At 39.5% G+C, this 19,918-nt stretch overlaps 1 protein-coding gene across 5 annotated transcripts in view; it reads left to right on the plus strand.

Annotated features, from left to right (window-relative positions):
• Positions 1–19,918, plus strand: part of SPOCK3 (SPARC (osteonectin), cwcv and kazal like domains proteoglycan 3) — a 445,863-nt gene that overhangs the window by 401,923 nt on the left and 24,022 nt on the right. The window lies entirely within an intron of this gene.

Raw genomic sequence — 19,918 nt, forward strand, 5'->3', positions numbered from 1 at the left:
CGCGGGGGCCACTCTTCATCGCAGTGCGCGGGCTTTTCACTGTTGCGGCCTCTCTTGTTACGGAGCACAGGCTCCAGACGCGCAGGCTCAGTAGTTGTGACTCACGGGCCTAGTTGCTCTGCGGCGTGTGGGATCTTCCCAGACCAGGGCTCGAACCCGTGTCCCCTGCATTGGCAGGCAGACTCTCAACCACTGCGCCACCAGGGAAGCCCCTGTGTCGTTGTCTTTGATATGGGATTTTATGTCCAGTGAATTACTTAGGTCAAAGTTTACTCTTTACTTAGATGCTGAACGGAGGTCTGAACATTGTTTTTACTTCCAAGCTCAGCCATAACATGTATTTAGCAAGGAAATAAAGCATTTGTGGCAACTCCGATTAGAAAAGGAATTAGAGACAGCATTGAGCTTCCAGTTGAATTGAAAGTGTAGGAATATTTTCCAGTATTTTGGCTGAAGTGCTAAAGAGTAGAACAACGCGGGGAGTAAAGGTAGTAATTTTGAAGTGCTTAGATTTTTAAACAACACGATTAGCCCTCCTCCACCTTAGTCATTTCTGATTTGACCCAAGTATGTCAGTAGAAACAGGATGTTTGCCATGCTGCAAATCAAATTCATCAAAGAAAGAAGGAAATAAGAGCCAAGTGAATCTTACATGATTCTTTCATCTATATAATCTATATAAAAGTGGTTTTTAATTTCTTAGAAATAGGAACTGCAACCTGAAATAGTGCACTTGCTATGAATAATTTTATGAACTCTTCATTTTATGTTTTTTCATTTATAAAAAATATCTACAACATTTTTCATGCATGTAAAAGAAAGATATTGAAACCTGAGCTTAGTTTGGGGGAGCTTTCCAAGACCGCCTCATTTGCTCTAAGATGCAAGGGGCGAAGGTGGAACAGTGACCAGGGGCAGCGTCCGGCTGACAGAGAAGGGCCCAGTGCCCGCTGCTTATCGCCATGAGACCATGAACTTCCACTCGCAAACCCTCAGCTACCCGTTTCTAACAGAATCACTTGATAAGAGGGCACAGCCATCCCTAATCTGTGTTTCCTAAAATGCCCCATTTGTTTTCTTGTCACCAAGGAATTTTCTATAATCCCAACGTTCGGTGTTTATGGATCGTATTTATGTTCAAAAGAATGTAATACTTATTTTTCATTCAGCTTTCACAGAAAGGCATAATAATTGTGTGTGAATGTGTGGTGGCCACATCTATATGCCTCTTCTTAGGAAGTCCTCAAAGAAACCACAGTATTTCCCTACCTCGTAGGAGCACTTCCAGGCTTGTCTCCAGAATTATCGTTTAAATTTTTGGCAGAAGCTAATTTTTTGATGCCTTGAGAGTAAGTAAGATGCCTGATCTTACTTAATAGAAGTAATAAAGTATGTTTGCCCCTGTATTCATGTCTGGCGTAACGTAAAGTTTTGTTCCAGATCCTTCCGTATTGACTTTTCTGATTCACGTCCATACCTGTTCTCCCAATACTCACACTTGAATATTTTTATTGCTCACTCTCACCTTTCTCTGTTGAGCTTAGTTAAGACTAATAATCCCTCCTGTATTTGGAAATGGATAAAAGGAGATCTTGTAGGACACGCAGTACAATGCCTGGTTAATTGTACACATTCCTAAATATTATTTCCCTTTCTGGCTTTTTCTTACAAAAAATGAGACAGTCTTAATATTGTGGGCGAATTAACAGGAAGCTCTTTGGGAGTTGAATGTCTTTGCAGAGTCAGTGAAACAGTAGGTAGAGGATTATTTATAGAGCCTGAAGGGGTCAGAGGCCAAAGGGAGGAAATCTCCAAAAGGAAGTTGTTAAAAGATAAGACAAGTCCCGAGATGGGGAGTGGCCGAGTCCCTCAGCTCCTCAGGCCCGCCTGCCCCTGGGTGAAGCCTCTCCTGACACCGGCCCCCCAGTACTGGGCCCCCATCTCTTTTCTAGTTCTGTTTTCCCTCCATGGCATCTCTCACCATCTACTATAATCTACACATTTTTTGTTTATTTTCTCTCTCTCTCCACACTAGACAACCATAAATGAGAGATCACCATTGTATCATCAGAACGTAGAATAATTTGACACGTAGCATTCACTAAAGTTAGAATTAATGGATGGATGAAGCAAAGAAGCCATCAAAAATACCACATTGTGTGGATATACCATAATTCAATCAACCACTTGTTCCCCTAGCAATGATTATTTACTGTTTGCATTATTTTCTCCTTCTCAATCGATTCTGCGGTTAATTGGTAGGCTTTTATTTCTATAAGGAAGATTCCAGGTAGTCGAAGTAATAGGTCAAGACGTGCACGCATTTCAAATTATAAACAATAATAGATGTTACCAGACTGCTTTGCAGAAAGCTTAGGGCATTTCTAATTTCTAACGGCAAAGCACGAGAGTTAACTTTTGCCTTCATCCCTGGCAGTAAAAAAATTACTACCATTCTTTTTAACTGTTCATTCTGGTGAGCATGCTGTTACATTTCATTGTTAATCTAATTTTTATTTCCTTTTTTAGTAGTGAATTGATCATAAAATATTGGCGAAGGTTGGCGGGGCTTTTGCACAGCAAAACAAAGTAAAACGTCTTAGTCAGCTCAGGCTACTATAATTAAATACCCTAGACCAGGTGGATTGAACACTAGACATTTGTTTCTCAAATTCTGGAGACTGGGAAGTCCTAGATCAGGTGCTGGCAGATTGGGGTCTGGGTGAAGGCTCACTTCCAGGCTTGGAGACAGCTGTCTTCTCACAAGGCAGCGAGAGAGAGATCTAGTCTGTCTTTTAGGCCACTGATCCCATCATGAGGTTCTACCTTCATGACCTAATCACCTCCCAAAGCCCACACCTCCAAATGCCATCACTTTGGGGGGTAGAGCTTCATATTCATGAATTTGGTGGGGGGACACAATTCAGTCCATAGCACAAAACCAAACAACAAAAAAAGTCCTAAGTTATGTCAGCTTATATGTTTAATTCTGAGAAATCCATATTGATGGCTTACATTATAATTGTATTTAAATAGGTCCTTCTAGTACTTTTTGTGCTTTTTGCTCTATGTGTTTGCTGCTCTGTTTTTTAGATATATGGATTTATTTCTGTTTTATCCATTAATTATGCTTCTTATCCCTTTATTTTATTACACTCTACTCTACTTACCACTTTTTAGCATAGATTTCATGTTATTGGATAGTAATATTACCACTCCTACTTTCAAATTTATTACATTTGCCTGATATACTTGCTAACATTTTGTCAGTCTTTATTACTTAGACTTAAGTGTCTTTCTTGTAAACATACATAGTTGGGTTCTGAGTCTTCAGTATGACAGTGAGCAGACTTGTATTTTGTGGTTTTTTTAATAATTAAGATAAACATAAGGCACAGGAAAATATTCTGATCAGACACAGAATGTTTACCATTTAGGCAGATTGCCCATAAGACAAAGAAAAACTTATTTTACAATCTCTTTTTAAGAGTAGGCCAATAATCCAAGAAAATTTTGTCATTAGAGAAGAAATCACATTTTAGTTTTGTACCAGTATAATATTTGATACTAATTTTAAAATATTATGTGAATAAATACACCCTTTATAGCCAGTAATGACCATGACAAATAATATTTGGGGGGAACATTTTATAATTTTTTGTATCTGTGTAGATTTTATCTTATACAGGTTTTGAAAATTAGTCTTAGGATAAATTTTATCTTAGGGTAAATTTTATCTTAGGATAAAACTATATTTTTAACAAAATGAGCTTTTTGAGCCTGAGATGGTTGCTCCTGGAGCCCCTGAACCCCTCGAGACCTGCCCCTGCTGGGGCGGAGCCCTGAGCTTGAGTAACCGCAGGGGCGGAGGGTCGGGACTGGGCAGAGAAGCCCTGGGTGAAGACAGTGGGGCCCAAGGGGTGTTCAGGACACCATAAAAATGTCAAATAAGAACAAACCCAGAGCGAGGCCTGCCGCCGTGTCCTGCCCACCGTCCACCACAAGGTGGCGTGTCACTGCAGGACCTTGCTTCAGACGTGTGGGATCTCCATCCCATCAACCATCCATGTCTCGGGGGAAAACAAAAAAAAAAACAGGGAACAAACCCAGACTAAGTAAAGAGAGACTTTATTTAAAGACTCTTGCGATGGGGAGAATGCCTCAACCTCAAACTTGCAAGCGTCTCAAATCAGACAGAAGCAGGCTTTTCCTTTACAGGAAGGGGTGAGCAGGGCGAGAAGTGCCTTTGTCGGGGAAGAGGGCCGTGGGGATTCTGAGGCAGCAAACCTGAGGGCTTCGGAAACGTTTCTCTGCGTGGTTGACCCACGTGCCTACCAAGCAGGCATGTGAGACCCTGCAGCCGCCTCCTGTGTTACTCAGAATTTCAGCCCTTTCATGGCTCTGCCTGTGTTCTGATGTGTCGTCTGGGCCGCTAGTTTGCTGCCCGCCTACAATGCACGTGCAGGATGCTTAGCCGGGAAATTACGGTTTTCGGTCTACAGAGCAGCTGTGCACTTTTAAATGTGTGCACCCGGAAGTATCCGTGTGTGCGTTTAAATGTAAGTGGGCTGTGTCCTCACTCACTCAGCTCCCCATGTCACTGATCCTTCCCTCCGGCTGTTGGGCCCTTTCCGTGCGCTGACCTTCCTTCGTGTGCTCACTGGGGCCCGTCTGTTGGGGGCCGGCCCTTCGTTGGCAGCCTCCTCTCACGGGGTGGGAAGAGCTTCCCTTTGGCTTTGCCTCAAAGCATCAGGAAGGCCCCCGGTCTCTGAGGCTTGAAAGAGGCCACTTCCCCCGCGGGTCCCTTAGCTGGGCTGGCCTCCATTGTGGAGCCCAGCCCGCGGTGCCAGGACTAGAGTGAGTGGGTCTTGACCTTCCCCAGAGCCTACGGGTGTCTGTGGTCAGGCTCTCAGAGCCCGTCCCCTCCTGGCCATCCTCGGACCCCTAGTCTGTCCCTCCGTGGGGACGGGAAGCCCCCATCCTGACCTGCACCCCAACTTTAGACTGCAACACTCACTGGACAATGCGGGGACAGTAGAATGAAGTCCATCCTGGGGTGGGGGGTCACTGCGTTTTGAGTGGTCAGAGTACCTGCCTTATGCTTCAGCAGTCAACTTCCAGTTTAACCTAGAAAGAGTGACAGATCTGGGAAACAATTCAGAGAAGAATTCTTGTTTGCATTCAAACATCGACATATTATTGCCAGGGGCGAATATGTGAGGGAGGGCCAAGACGTGTATATTTTTCTGGTTGTGCGAATAAGTATGCTTAAATGCCAGTATCTATTGTTTAACACGTACCGTGTTACCCTTGAGATAGATACTTGTCTTTTCATGGACCTGTATCTCTCGTTTAAATCAAAGGTAATTTTCCTAAAAATGGCCCCTGTGTACTGTCTGGAAATATAGAGTTTACTTTCTATGTTGTTAGACTGTTTGTGAATAGAATATTTATTTTCTTACAAAATAACTCTGAAAACTTACATCTGTTTGATCTAACCTTATAGACTAATAGACAGTAAAAGTCAGAGAATGAGTTCAGGGATGGCGCTGGCAGCCAGTGAAGTGGGCATAGGAGAGTGGAGAATGGTGTCCCCCCGGGTCTGCTTTGTCAATGCTTTCTGTCCTTAAACAATGTGAAATTCACTACTCTACTTTGCATATGAAATCTGCACATTCGTATAGTCTAAGTTCTTTATTATTATTTTATATATATATAATTTAAATTATTAATTTTTCTGCACTGTTATGATGAGTAGAAATACAGATCAAGCCATGAAATCCCTTGTTTTCCTTTATCCGAGTCTTATAGCCCAGCTCACTGTATATTAATTGCAGAGCCACTCCTGGTCCTTAGCTGAATGCTGAGTGGGGAATACACTCTCGCTCTTACCCTTAAGCCAGATTGCTAAGAACTGTTAGTACAAAGGACGCTAGTGCCCTCACCATTGCCCTGATGTCTCTGGGTTCTGGGAGGTCTCACAGGATTTGTTGATCAATGTATCAGAAACACTTGCTTTGTATTTGCTGTTTTGAGGTCCTAGGACACGCTCCCCCCCCGGGGGTCTGTCCTCACTCACCTCCATCAGCTTGTTGCCCAAATATCCAGCCTCAGAGGCCTGCGCTCCCGTCACATGTAAAACAGCAAGACAACCTTGCTTTCCTTTATAGCATATGTCACTATGTGATATACAGATGTTTCCTAGTTTGTTTTCTGTCATTTCCAAGTAAAACGTAAGCTCTGTGAGGCCAGGAACTTTCTTCTGTGGGATCCCCAGCTCCCAGAAAGACAGCCCTGGCACACAGTAGGGACCCAGGAACAAGTTGTTTAGTGAATAAGTTAAAATCTAATCACAAGTTTTCATCTAAAAATTGGTCTAGTTTCAGAAGAGTGATAAAGTAGCTTGTAGCTGCTTTCCCATGTTTGCTGGAACAGGCAGGTTCCAGGAGGGCAAATCTCTGACTGTAGCAGGATTGAAATAAACGGGTCAAGACTTGATGAAGCTTAAACGGGAAGGTACACTACTTCTTTTTATAAGGCAGTGAACCCAGAATGTGGTCTGTGCTTTATAAGGAAGGGGAACTTGCCAGCCTCTTACACTGGCTACCAAATTAATGCTGCTATGCATTTGACATTAGTTAAACATCTTGTCACACTGCCCAAAATAATTTAAGGTATGGTGAAAAATAGTGGGTTTGTTTTCCTACTGGTTATTTTAGTAGTTATTCTTAACTCTCAAACACAATAGGACACTAGCCTGAGTTTTTAATTGACCAGATTTTATCACAGCCATTCCATAAAGGATTTTATAACCATTACCCAAGAAGAATTGATTGTTTATCTGAATCTTGGATAGTGTAAATATTACATAGTTAAGTGGTTTCAGTTGACAAAAAAGATCAATAATGTTATAGCTTCTTAAGAAATTAAGCAAGCTGGTAAAGTTTGCCATTATTTTTTAACAACTTAAGTCTACTTTATATTAAAAAAATCAGGCTTCTTTGGTACGTTTTATTTGGGTATATTTTAGAGCTGTCACAAAGGAATAACCATAGAAAAGCGCCTAAGATGGTAAAAAACTTAAAATGTATTTTATGAGAAGGTGAAGGAAATAGATCTATTTGGCCTCTGATTCTGTTATCATCATACCATGAAAGTACTGTTTGAGCCTTTTTTCAGTATATATGTTTTACCTATCTAAACTGTATACTTGATATATTTTGTTTCATTATCTAAATCTCCAAAAATTTAAGAACAGAAACACTATACCAAGGTTTGTTTGTTAATATGGTTGCAATTGTGTGTGTGTGTGTGTGTGTGTGTATGCCTGTCCTTCTCTGAAAGAGATACTATATTAATTTTCTTTTTGTCAGTTGGGAAGCGTCTGGACATCAGAATCATATGCAAAATCCTCAGATTAACAGTCTGACTAAGATTAATTAAGATAACATCTTACTTTTGCTTTCCTACCCGCCAAATGCTTTGCTCAGTCAGACAAGGTGAGAGACTACTTAACCCCTGGGTAAATGAACACATTCTAATTTCTTACCAAAATGACACACTTTATGTCTGCTGCCTTCACATTGAGAGGAAGGTTGAATTTGGAATCAGATGGCTTAAAAACAATGTCCCATTTTAATGTAATCAGGAGCATTCTAGGTATAGCAGGGAACTTCATTTTTGAAAACAAAGACCTCTAAAGTTGGTGGATAAATTTTCTTTTCTTATTTCAAGTAATAAAATGAAAATTCAGATCATTGCTTGTTTTGTTTGCTCTCTGGCATTTTCTTCTTTTAGAAGGTAGATCCAATAACTCTCTCCATAATAAAATTTAATTAGACACTTTAGTATTACTAAGGTATTGTCTTAATATTTAGATATAATTTTATAGAAATTATGTATTTCCTATTTAGCTAGATTGAAATTATTTCATATTTAGCTAGATTGAAACAATAAATATAAAATAAGGTGCTAAGTGAATGATGTATTATAATAAAAATGTTTTGTTACATTATTATAACCTGGGAAATTATCCAGTTGAATTTACTAGCACTAAATTTTGGTGAAACTCTAGTCTTTAGGAAGTGTAGTATTCCAAATAGAGGGAATCATTATTAGCTTTGAAAATTTGGGAATCATTAAAAAGTAGGCTGCTGGTTGCTTCTCACAGGGTAAGTGAACTATTGCCAATTTTATTACATTCCATTTTCAACTAAGTAAATACCTTAATTTCAGAATATAATCATGTAGGGTGTTCAGAGCACATTTAACCAGTAATTTGAACTATTTGAACCTAGAAAAAAAGGGATAAAGTACCCTCCCCTCCAAAAAAAAACCAACAGATATTTTTTTTAATCTGTACAGAAAAAGAAAACAAAACATAAAGTTTCACATTCCATATATATGTCATATATATTCAGTCATTTATAAGTAAGCATTATTTTTGTCAAATTTTACTCTAATAATGCCAGTTGAGTAATACACAAAAACCTGGAATGTTTGCTTAGTAGATGTCTTGAAAGCAACAAAAAGTGATAGCAAAAACGAAGGGACAGAGTATAATAAGGAAATAAAATAGCTCAAACGCATAACTGCCGTAGGTTATTTAATGTGGCAACAAGTGATTCTAGACACCACAGTGGTCCTTGGGCCACAGGCTAGCCAATTAAAAGGTGATTAATTTTATGATGATTCCTTTGAAACATTAATGAGTATTAAATTATTCTAATGTATCACAGCTGGGAAGGAAACATATATATAACATTGTTTTTTTCCTATTTAATTTTTCATATCATATATTTTAATTACGTGTAACACATGCTTATTTTTTTAATGCACATGAAAGAACATGAAGAGAATTATTGTCCTTTTACCAACTCCATCCGTTCCTTCCCTCATGAGGTGAAAATTGTTACCAACCTGGTACACATGGTTTCCAATCCTACTTCATTCTCATACAAGCATATATATTCACATAAACATTTTTAATGTAAATGAGCTCACACTATACACAGTACGTAGCAGCAACCTGATTACTCTCCATCATTTTAACCTTTTAAATCTTTATTGTATTGCAAATATGTTCTCACGGCCTCTTTTTTGATTTCAGAGTTCTTAGTTTGTGAGAGAGACTTCCCTAAGAAAATACTGACATAGATATTCTTCTAATGTATATATTTTTGCACTTAAATCTCTAAACCATCCCCAGTTTATTGGCGTGTGATAGGATTCTGGCAATAGATCATATTTCCTTACTGAATTAAAATAACATCTTTGCAATTATTTAAGCCACATTTATTCTCTATGCCTCTATTTTCTTTTTAACCTCTCTGTTTTTGAGAGTTTCTCTGTGATTCATTTCTCCTGTAATTGTGTTACGTTCTGATGTCATACTTCATGTGGTTTTAGTTCTTTCAAATGTGTTAAAGTCCGTTTTATGGCTCAGAACATGTTCCAAATGCACTCGAAAGGAGCCTGTGTTCTGTTATTATGTGTTGGAGTGTTCTATCAGTAGAAGTTATTTCAAGTTTGTTGAAAATTTTGTTCGGCTCTTCTATACTCTTTTCCGTCTAGTTGTTCCACTGATTTTTTTTTTTATAGAATAGTGTTGAAGTCTCCAGATATAACTGGGAATTTTTCTATTCTTCCATTCAGTTCTGTTCATTTTTTTTGTCATGTGTTCTGTTTGTTCTTTTCTTTTCTTTTCTTTTTTGGCTGCATTGGGTCTTAGCTACGGCACACGGGATCTTTGTTGAGGCACACAGGATCTTTCGTTGCAGCACACGGGCTTCTCTCTAATTGTGGCTTGAGGGTTTTTTCTCTCTAGTTGTGGCTTGAGGGTTTTTTCTCTCTGGTTCTGGCGCACAGGCTCCAGAGTGCATGGGCTCTGTAGTTTGCAGCACACGGGCTCTCTCATTGAGGATGGGAGCTCGGTAGTTGTGGCGCACGGGCTTAGTTGCCCCGCAGCATGTGGGATCTTAGTTCACGGACCAGGGATCAAACCCGCGTCCCCTGCAGTGGAAGGCAGATTCTTTACAACTGTACCACCAGGGAAATCCCCTTGTCATGTATTTTGAAGCTTCATTTCTGATACAAACGCATTTAGGGTTGTTTTGTCTTCTTACTGAACAATTTATTATTATATAATGCCCCTTTTTATCTTGGTAACATTCCTTATTCTGAAGTCAAATATATTATTAGTAGAATCAGTTTGACTTTCTTTTCATTAGTGTTTGCATGATATTTTTTCCCCAATCTATTCATTTCAACCTACTATGCCATTTTTTTAATGGTTTCCTTTAGAATAATATATAGTTGAGCCTTGGTTTTTTATTCAGTCTGGCATTTTTTTGTATTTTAATTGATATGCTTAGATTATTTGCATTTTATACAGTTATTGATATGGTTTAATTATAATCTGCTTTCTTGCTAGCTATTTTTTATTTTTTCCATCTCCTCTTTGCCCATTTTCTTTTCTTATAATGCCTTGTTTTGGACCAGTTAAGTATTTTTATGATTTCATTTAACTCTGCTCTTGACATTCTTTTACTTTACCTGCTTTTAAAAGATTTTTATTGGTTGCTCTAGGATTTATAAGATATAAATTTAATTTTTCACAAGCTACCTTCAAATAATATTTTGCCATTTTGTATACATTAGAAGGAATTACAGCTTTCAATTTATCCCATCTTTTGTGCTATTTTGACGTATGTTTTGCTTTTACATATACTGCAATACAAATGCATTGCTAATAGCTTTAGATTAGACATTCAATTATCTTTTAAAACAATTTAAAATTAAAAACCTGAATTTCATATTTATCTTTATTTATGCAACATCCAGAATTCTTCAGTTTCTTTTTTGTAGCAATCCAAGTTTCTACCTGATACCACATTTATTCTGCCTAAAGAACTCTTTTTTTTTTTTTCAACAATTCTTATAGATCACATCTGTTTTAAATAAATTTTCTCCCATTTTTGTTTCTTAAAAGGTACTTCTCCTTTTGCAAAGATAATTTCTCTGGGTAAATAGTTTTGGGTCAAGAGCCCATTTTCTTTCAGCACGTTACAAATGTATTTTCCTTGTATTCTGGCTTCTGTGGTTTCAGCTGGGAAGTCTGCTGTCATTCTCTTCTCTTTGTTCCTCTGTAGAAATGTGTATTTTGCCTCTAGCTGCTTTAAAGATTTTTCTCCTCATCACTCGCTTTTGACTCTGATGTGTCTAGGTTTTGTTTCTTCGTTTGTTTGATTCTTATCCTGTTGTGTGTCCTCTAAGATTCTTATCTCTGTGGTCTGATGTATCTCATTAATTTGGAGGGTTCTTCATCAACTCTTGCAATATTTCTTCTACCCTATTTTCTCTCTCTTTTCCTTCTGACATTTCAATCACTTTCTGTTGGTCTGTTTCTTTTTTTTTTAAAGATAGTATCATCTTTTCTTTTTTTTTTTTAATTTATTTATTTATTTATTTATTTTTGGCTGTGTTGGGTCTTCGTTTCTGTGCGAGGGCTTTCTCCAGTTGCGGCGAGCTGGGGCCACTCTTCATTGCGGTGCACGGGCCTCTCACTGTCGCGGCCTCTCTTGTTGCGGAGCACAGGCTCCAGACGCGCAGGCTCAGTAATTGTGGCTCACGGGGCCCAGTTGCTCCGCGGCATGTGGGATCTTCCCGGACCAGGGCTCGAACCTGTGTCCCCTGCATTGGCAGGCAGACTCTCAACCACTGCGCCACCAGGGAAGCCCTGTTGGTCTGTTTGCTAAGGATCTACGGGTCTTGTGTGCCCTGTACTCCTGCTCCTCCTCCTCCCTCTACTCCTCCTGACGTATCTTTTAGGTTCTTTTTCTTATAGTTTCTGCCTATAGTTTTTTTTGTTTTTTTTTTTTTGTTGTTTTTTTTTTCATTTTTTTTTTCAGAGTGAGGTTTTGCCTATAGTTTTAATGCAGATTTTACCTTTTATACTACAGCGTTTAATCTATTAATCATATTCATTTTAAATTACTTCTCTGATAGTTGCTGCCTCTGTCATATCTGAGTTTGTTTCTATTGAGTGTTTCGTCTCATAGCAATGTTTTAAAATTTTTCCTTCCTTTTTTGTATGTCTGTTTCTTTCGTTAAAAGTGGACACGTTGAGTAGACAGTAAGACTGAGGTAAATAGTATTTATGCCTGGAAGTGAGGCTGCCTCCTGTTGTGCTTGGCCTTTGATAAGGTGATCAAGTCGGTTCAGTCATATACCTGAACTTGGTTGTGGTTTGGTTTATTATTGTCGCTTTCACTACAACTCAAGCTTCAGATTCCTTTGTGCTGCCTTGTGCTTGTGGGGCTAGTTACCATGGCCTTTTTCTCCACATGCTTCTTTATGGTTTTCCTTTGAAACCCAGCCTCAGGGAAGGTCCCCCTTCATGGTCTTTCCCCCGCTGGCAGGCTGCTGATACTCGGTATTCGACAGGTGCTACCCGGACCTAGGAGATCCCTTTCTGTTCCGGTTGAGCTGTAGCCGTAGGTAGGACCATGTACCTGGGTCTCGAGGTGGGACCTTCTCAGAGACCCGATCCTCCGCTGGTGGCAGGGTTCTCCCATGATCTGTACCCTGAATATTGTCCTGCTCTCACTCAGAGAGAGCTGGGCTTTTCTTTCCCACTCCTCTGGTGAAGTATCCTCAGCTGTGTCCACAGGGTGACAGAGGCTCCCGCTCTCCCCCAGGAGCTTCACGCTTGCTCTGTGAGGGGTACAGGAAAGGGGGCATAGGTGGACCCTCATACTTTTCTCACAGCAGCTTCTGCTTCTCAGGTGGCTTTCCTGGGTCTCTTGTCCCACACTGTGTCTTTCTTGAAAGCACTTGCTGAGGTCTGTGGAATAAAATCTGTTGGTGCTTATGGATTCCTCTTCCATTTGTGGCTTCCAGGGGTTGTTTGCTGTCATAGAGTAGACATACACTAAGCCTTCCGCAATTCATGGAAGATCTTGGCTGCGTTCTCCTCCTTAGCTTATGTAATGTTCTGTGGCTTTCTCAGGTGATCAAATGCTCGCACCATCTCCTTCTGGAGCCACAAGCCTGTCATGGGTCCTGAGTTATTACACTGCCCAGAGACACAGAGTCCCTGATGAGCTCAAAAAATCGTGGTTTTGTAGATTATTCATATTTTTCTTATTGTTAGGGTGAGAAAAATACTCTTTTCAACTTCCTCCCTCAGTGGAAGCAGGGAATTCTTGCCTGAAGAATATTTTCACTGGATATAGCTGTTTGAAAGCATTAAAAACATTTTTTCTTTCCTCATGTAAAGATATCATTCAACCCTTCCTGGACTCTGTAATTTCTGATGAGATACCAGGATTTAACTGAATTGTTTAAGTGCGATGTGTCATTTATCTTTAGTTCTTAGCAGTTTGACTAGAAATGACCTCCTCTGTGTTTTTGCTTGAGGACTGTTACATCTCTTTAATCTGTAAATTTAGATATTTATCAAAACTTCTACCACCTTTCCTCCGACCACTTCTCCTGCCCCGTTCTCTCTCTCTTCTCTTCTGGGCTTGAATTACATGTGTTTTGCTCCCTGATATAATGTAACAGTCTCAGAGGCTCTGCTCATCCCTATCCTGGCTTTTCTTCGCAGTAGATCCTTGCAGCTGATCTATAGACAAGTATCTTTCTTTCCTCTGTGTACTCACTTCTGCTCTTGACTTCATCTGTGATTTTTTTAAAAGTTGTGTAGCTTTATCTGTTATTTTATTCTTGACTTTCTATTTAGTTCTTTCTTATAATTTCTACTTCTCTTCTCATCGTTCCTGTCATTGCAGTTATAACAAGCATATTTTTTCCTTCATTAAAGAGAGCTATTTTATTTGCTTTAAAATTTTGTCTGCTACCTCAACAACTGGTTCATCTCAGGATTATTCTCAACTGATCATCTCTTCTTTTAAGAACGTGTCCCATTTCCCTGGTGCTTTATAGATCTCCTAATTCTGGATGGTGCCCCCGACGTTATGGATGTTAAATTGTGGGAGGCTTTGTTATGTTAGTTTATTAGTCCACTGAGTGTTTTTTGTTTCAGCAGATGATTAATTTTGTTGGGCTCTAAATGAAAACTATATTTCTTGGGCACCAGCTCTAACCTCAGTTCAGATTTGCAGCCTCTAGTGGAGGTGAGTTGAGTCCACAGGGTGTGTGTGTGTGTGTGTGTGTGTGTGTGTGTGTGTGTCTGATGGGTCATCAGAATCTAGGGCAGACAATGTTGGGCTCTCTGGCTCTCTTCCTTCCCGAATTTCTCCCCAGATCTTCAGCAGTTTTACACAGTCTTTTGATTCTTCCAAGCTGGAATGTCTGCATTCTTTTGCCACCATTGTCCCTCACGTGATTTGCCATGCCAGGTCTGTCCCCAGGCTGAAAAACAGTGAGACCTGAGAATTCACTCTGTAGAACTTCCCTCCTCAAAGTGTGGGTTACCTGCCAGAGCGTGCCTGCTTCTTAACCGCTCTTCGGTTCCTTCCTGTCTTCTTTTTAAATTATGTGCAGAGTTTAACAATTTATGAGTAGAGAATCAGTCCAGTATATGTTACTCAGACATTACTGGAAACAGAATCTAAAATAACTATTTAAATGACAGGTTGAGGAGAGGATTTTTGTCTTACCTTATTTTTGTCTTTGAATCTACAAGACCTGTGTATTGAACCCAGGGTGGGCTAGAATGATACTTTATTTTCCATTACATATTCCTGTTTACCCCTCTTCCTTCCTGAATTTAACAGTCTTCTTTTTTTTTTTTTTTTGGTATTACAGTACTCTTTAAAATTTTAAACCTTCATGAGTGAGGGCAATCCGTCAGTCAATTTGACTATGTTTCAAATTTTACATTTAATGAGTTTTTGCTTTCCTTTGAGTGGTTTTACATTGATTTTATGTGAATCTCAGTTATGCTGATACATTTGCTGTTACCTAAGCAGATGCAGTTGTTAATACAGGCTTGCATTTCCGTAAGATGAGGGACTGAACTGCTACGTGTCTACATTCTAGATGTGAATAACTCCATTCTCTACAGTGGCATAAACACTCAGGAATGTTGAGAGATGATTTTCGATTATAAAGACTTTGTGTTTGATAACTTCTGCTTTTCAGAAAATTTTGACACATCTTTGAAGAGAAGAGACATTGCTAGGCATTTATTAAAAGTGATTTTAGATGTCTCATGGGAATTTCAGTGCTCTAAAGGAATATAAGAATTGGTGAATGTGGAGGATAAGGGGACGGGATAGATATTATTTTCTCCACTTGATAATGAAGAAGGTTGAGAGTTAAAACATGAAGTCACACAATAAGTAAGTGGTAGAGCTGGGATTTGAATATAGATTTTATGGGCTCTGAACTTATGAACTTATACTCTTTGAGTCTTCGTGTAACCTCCCAATGGATCTCTCAGTACTCAAGGAATATTAAATTAGTTCAAATACATAATTCATCTAGATTGTGATAGCTGCCTCTGATACACTCGTACACATAAAGACATATAAACACACTTGCACAAAGAGGATAGTTTCCTATTTCATCTTGGCTAAAGATTTTAGAAATGTTTCCAAAAATTACTAATCATTATTTTGCCTTTATTATCATGTTTCTGAATGTTTTTGTTTCTTTTCTTATAAATATAAATAACTTTTATAGAGTGGGATTAATACATGTATTTAAAGCTTTCTTGAATTGAGTTATATTGATAATCTATACCAACTCACAAGAGAAAGACTTTTGTCCATTAAATTATTTATTTGTCACATTTACTCATATTAGTCTTGGCACTAACTGTTGGAAATTTCAAAAATTTACCCAGGTTTTTAGTATCTTGAGATTTAATGATTAAAACCATGTCCTTAATATTAGGAAAAAGTATTTTGGTGGGCATCCCTAATACTTTATATCTCTACCTATAAAGATTATTTTAAGGAGATGATTTTCATACAGCAAACCATTTATTTCCATGATAATTTTTATATCCTCAATTGAAGATTTCTGTATGCTAAATATTTCATAAGTCATGGGATATATACAATTCAGAGGGTGCTGCATAGTGATTTCTCTTTCCTTTTACAAGTGAAGGATACTCCCCTATCCTTACTGTGCCTGACCAGGTCTGGGATATCGGTCTTTCTGCCCAAGTGAGTCCTTGAGTGAGTCTTGTCTAAGCGTTTCCTTCCCCAGATCCCTGTCCTGAGCTGATAATGAACGATTGGTACTGCTTTGGATGTCTTTCCCTAAATGCATTCACTACCTCAAAACAAACTTATGTTTTACTGTCCAAAGTTTTTAATGTTATCTAAGAAGATGATAAATTTGTGCTTCCCTTCACTTCAAATTGAGAGACAGATTTCAACAAAACCACTCAGTTTTCTATGTGTTCCCAGACAATTGGATTCTGGTCTGAATTTCACCAGGAAAATCTGAGAGTCAGAGACAGTCATGAGCTGCTTACTTGTTTGATGTCAAAGCAAAGGGAAGTTGCTGCTGCTTTGGAGTTGTGTGTTTGGTCAAGACACACAAGGATATTTACTGTGGACAATATCTGAGCCATGTGAGTGAGAACCAACGTAATTCTGCCCAAGAGGGAGTAGTGAGTAAGTCCCAACAGAGAATGGACCACCAGGTGCGCAGGGGCTGAGGTGATGGCAGAGGAGTGTCACACATCCAGGAGATGGCAGTTGTTCACACCAGGGAGCCTTGGAAGGTCCATAAAAGGATCTACAAGGAGAAAGACAGATGAAGCTTTAAAAGCCTGATGAACCCACCCAGCACAAAGCCGTCCTCAGCCAGACATCAGTGTGGTGAGAAACTACCCCCCAACCCTTAGGTATCCTTCACCTACTCCCAAACTGGAGGTGGTCATAAGAGAAAGAGAAGGTAAGAGGAGAGTCATAAGACAAAAAGGGAATGAAGAAGGACTGGGGTACATGATGCACCCCTTACATGACTGCCTCTGCCACATCCCCAGGTAGGGACCGGGAGGGTCAGGTTTGGGGCTGTGTGGGTGACGTGAGGTCAGGCATTCTGAAACGCCAGTTCACCTACGCTTGTTACCTGAAGCCGAGCTGAAGGAATTAGGGGGCCACCTGAGTTTTCATCCAGAGATAGAATGAAACTTTCACCAAAGAACAATGTGTAGAGAGCGTCAGAGAAAAAATAAAAGTGGATTCAGACTGTATCCTGTAAACCACACTTTTCTGAGATATGTGTATATGTGATTACATAATCAGTGAACTGTTATCATACAGTGTCTTATATGATAAGACCTGTGCTTATACTTACGTAGTATGAACCTCAGAAAAGGTAGGGGGGCTGCAGGCATAGGCTGTGGGCTCTGAGGGACGCTGGTTAAGACAACGTAAGTGAATGATCCCCCCATGAGCTGGTGTGAATAAATAGAAAAAAATCAGTTGAGAAATGAGTTTTTATTTATTTATTTATTTATGGCTGTGTTGGGTCTTCGTTTCTGTGCTAGGGCTTTCTCTAGTTGCGGCAAGCGGGGGCCACTCTTCATCGCAGTGCGCGGGCCTCTCATTGTCGCGGCCTCTCCCGTTGCAGAGCACAGGCTCCAGACGCGCAGGCTCAGTAGTTGTGGCTCACGGGCCTAGCCGCCCCGCGGCATGTGGGATCTTCCCAGACCGGGGCACGAACCCGTGTCCCCTGCATTGGCAGGCAGATTCTCAACCACTGCGCCACCCGGGAAGCCCGAGAAATGAGTTTTTAGAATACCAATATGTATTATTTTTTTACATCCTTTTTTTAAATACTCTTTTCCATTATGGTTTATCACAGGATATTGAACATAGTTCCCTGTGCTACACAGTAGGACCTTGTTGTTTATCCATCCTATATATGCTAGTTTGCATCTGCTAATCCCAAACTCCCAATCCTTCCCTCCCCTACCCGCTCCTTCCCCCTTGGCAGCCACAAGTCTGTTCTCTCGCTGAGTCTGTTTCTGTTTCGTAGATACGTTCATTTGTGTCATATTTTAGATAGAATACCAGTACTTAAGGAACAGATAAAGGAAGGACACTGACAAAAATGGATTAATAAATAAAAGGAGAGAATGTTGTAAAATGTCTCAAGAGTTAAGCATTATCTTCTCCCACAAGGTTCGTTGTAATTTATTTTCAACACAGTGCCCAGCTTCACACCCTAGCTATGCTTGATTGCTCAGCAACACCTAAGTTACAAAATAACAAGTAACAAGTAAAATATAGTATTACTTTTTTCAGACAAACTTTGATAGAGTCTCATACCATGATAAAAAATTTTAGTTTAACTATTGAAAGCGTTTTAAGATAATGACAAATTTTACAACATAAATAAATTACAATGGCTTTACTTAAATGTTCTCTTTTAAATATCCCAAATATAAGTGAAATAAGTCAGACAGAGAAAGACAAATACCCTATGATCTCATGTGTATGAGCAATCTAAAAAAAAGAGAACTCATGGCTACAGAGAGCAGACTGGTAGTTCCCAGAGGTGGGCATGGGTGATGTGGGACCTGAGTGAAGGGGTAAAAAGGTACAAACTTCCACTTAGAAGATAAGAGGTTCTGGGGATAAATAAGTCCTGGGATGTAATGTGCAGCATGGCAACTACAGTTAACAATGCTGTGTTGTGTATTTGAAAGTTGCTAAGAGAATATGCTGCACACTTTGGACTAAATAATACAATGTTATGTCAACTGTATCTCAGGAACACTGGAGAGGAGAAGAAAGTAAGTGACCTAACCTCCTTCTAAATGCAGTTCCCATCCTGTCTGCATACAAACATGGTAATTTTATCCTTTTTAATTTAATTGTTTGCATATAATATTCTTTTTATGCTGATGAAAGCCACATACTTATTATTTTTAACATCCTAAAAATATAAGTATCCCAAAGATGACATTTATTATAAGATTGAGCCCTAGGTTACTTCTGTTTCGAAAAACTATCATAAAAGTTCATGAAAGTTATCATTCTCAAGGGAGGAGGACCTTGCAAAGACCCAAGGGGAACTTTCAGGAAGTCACGGTCGTCGGAGACCTTCAGGCCACGCCATGCAGAACCACAGCCTGTGACCTGAAGCCACTCTGAGTAAACCATACACAGCTGTGTGTTATTTCTGAATTTGTTTATAAGGTACAAATTACCTTAGACTCTAAAAAACCATTTTTGAATGTTGCATTGTGTCAGTTTCCTAACTAATACATATTTCAGTTTTATAAATTTAAATTATCCCTCAGTTATTTTTTCTCTCATCTCATATTGGCAGACTAGCAGATTTGATCCTTTTTGTGACAATGGGAGAGTCTTTCACGCACAGATCCCCTGTCTTTGTGATAACACTGTGAGTTGCGAGCTCCTGGAAATTGGGCATCGAGCCTCTTATGAGAAGAATGTCCCAGCTGGAACACTGGGGCCACATTATAACCCAGACGTACAGCACAGACCCGGTCAGAGCAGTGGAGAAAAATAGGGAGCGAGCCATTTTTAGAAATACTAGAAGCAGACAGCATCGCGTGCTTTGTAAATTCAGTTTATGTACTTTCTGTTTATTTAGTCTCCACTCTATCACTTGCAGCATTGGGTCCCCGTGTTCTAACATCCGTTGGAAAATGCAAAGGTTGATAACGAGTTAAATCTATTTATGAGTAATTTTTTTATATGAAGTATTACCTTCTCACTAGTTTTAAAGTTAATTACATATAAACTAAAATGGGATCATTTATAATAATCCCTAAATGTACTAATTTTGCGTGATTGTCTTTAAGATCCTGGGGTTCCTTGCACTGATTTTGACTGATTACCCTTGACTGCAGCTCTGAGGACCAGGAAGGAAGGTAGAGGCGCTGGGACAGGGTGGGGAGGGGATCCCATTTGTGCCCGGTTTTCACTTTGAGATGCGCAGCTACAGGAACAAAGCC

This window comes from Eschrichtius robustus, chromosome 10 (assembly GCF_028021215.1).
Source record: "Eschrichtius robustus isolate mEscRob2 chromosome 10, mEscRob2.pri, whole genome shotgun sequence".
NCBI classification, from domain to species: Eukaryota; Metazoa; Chordata; class Mammalia; order Artiodactyla; family Eschrichtiidae; genus Eschrichtius; species Eschrichtius robustus.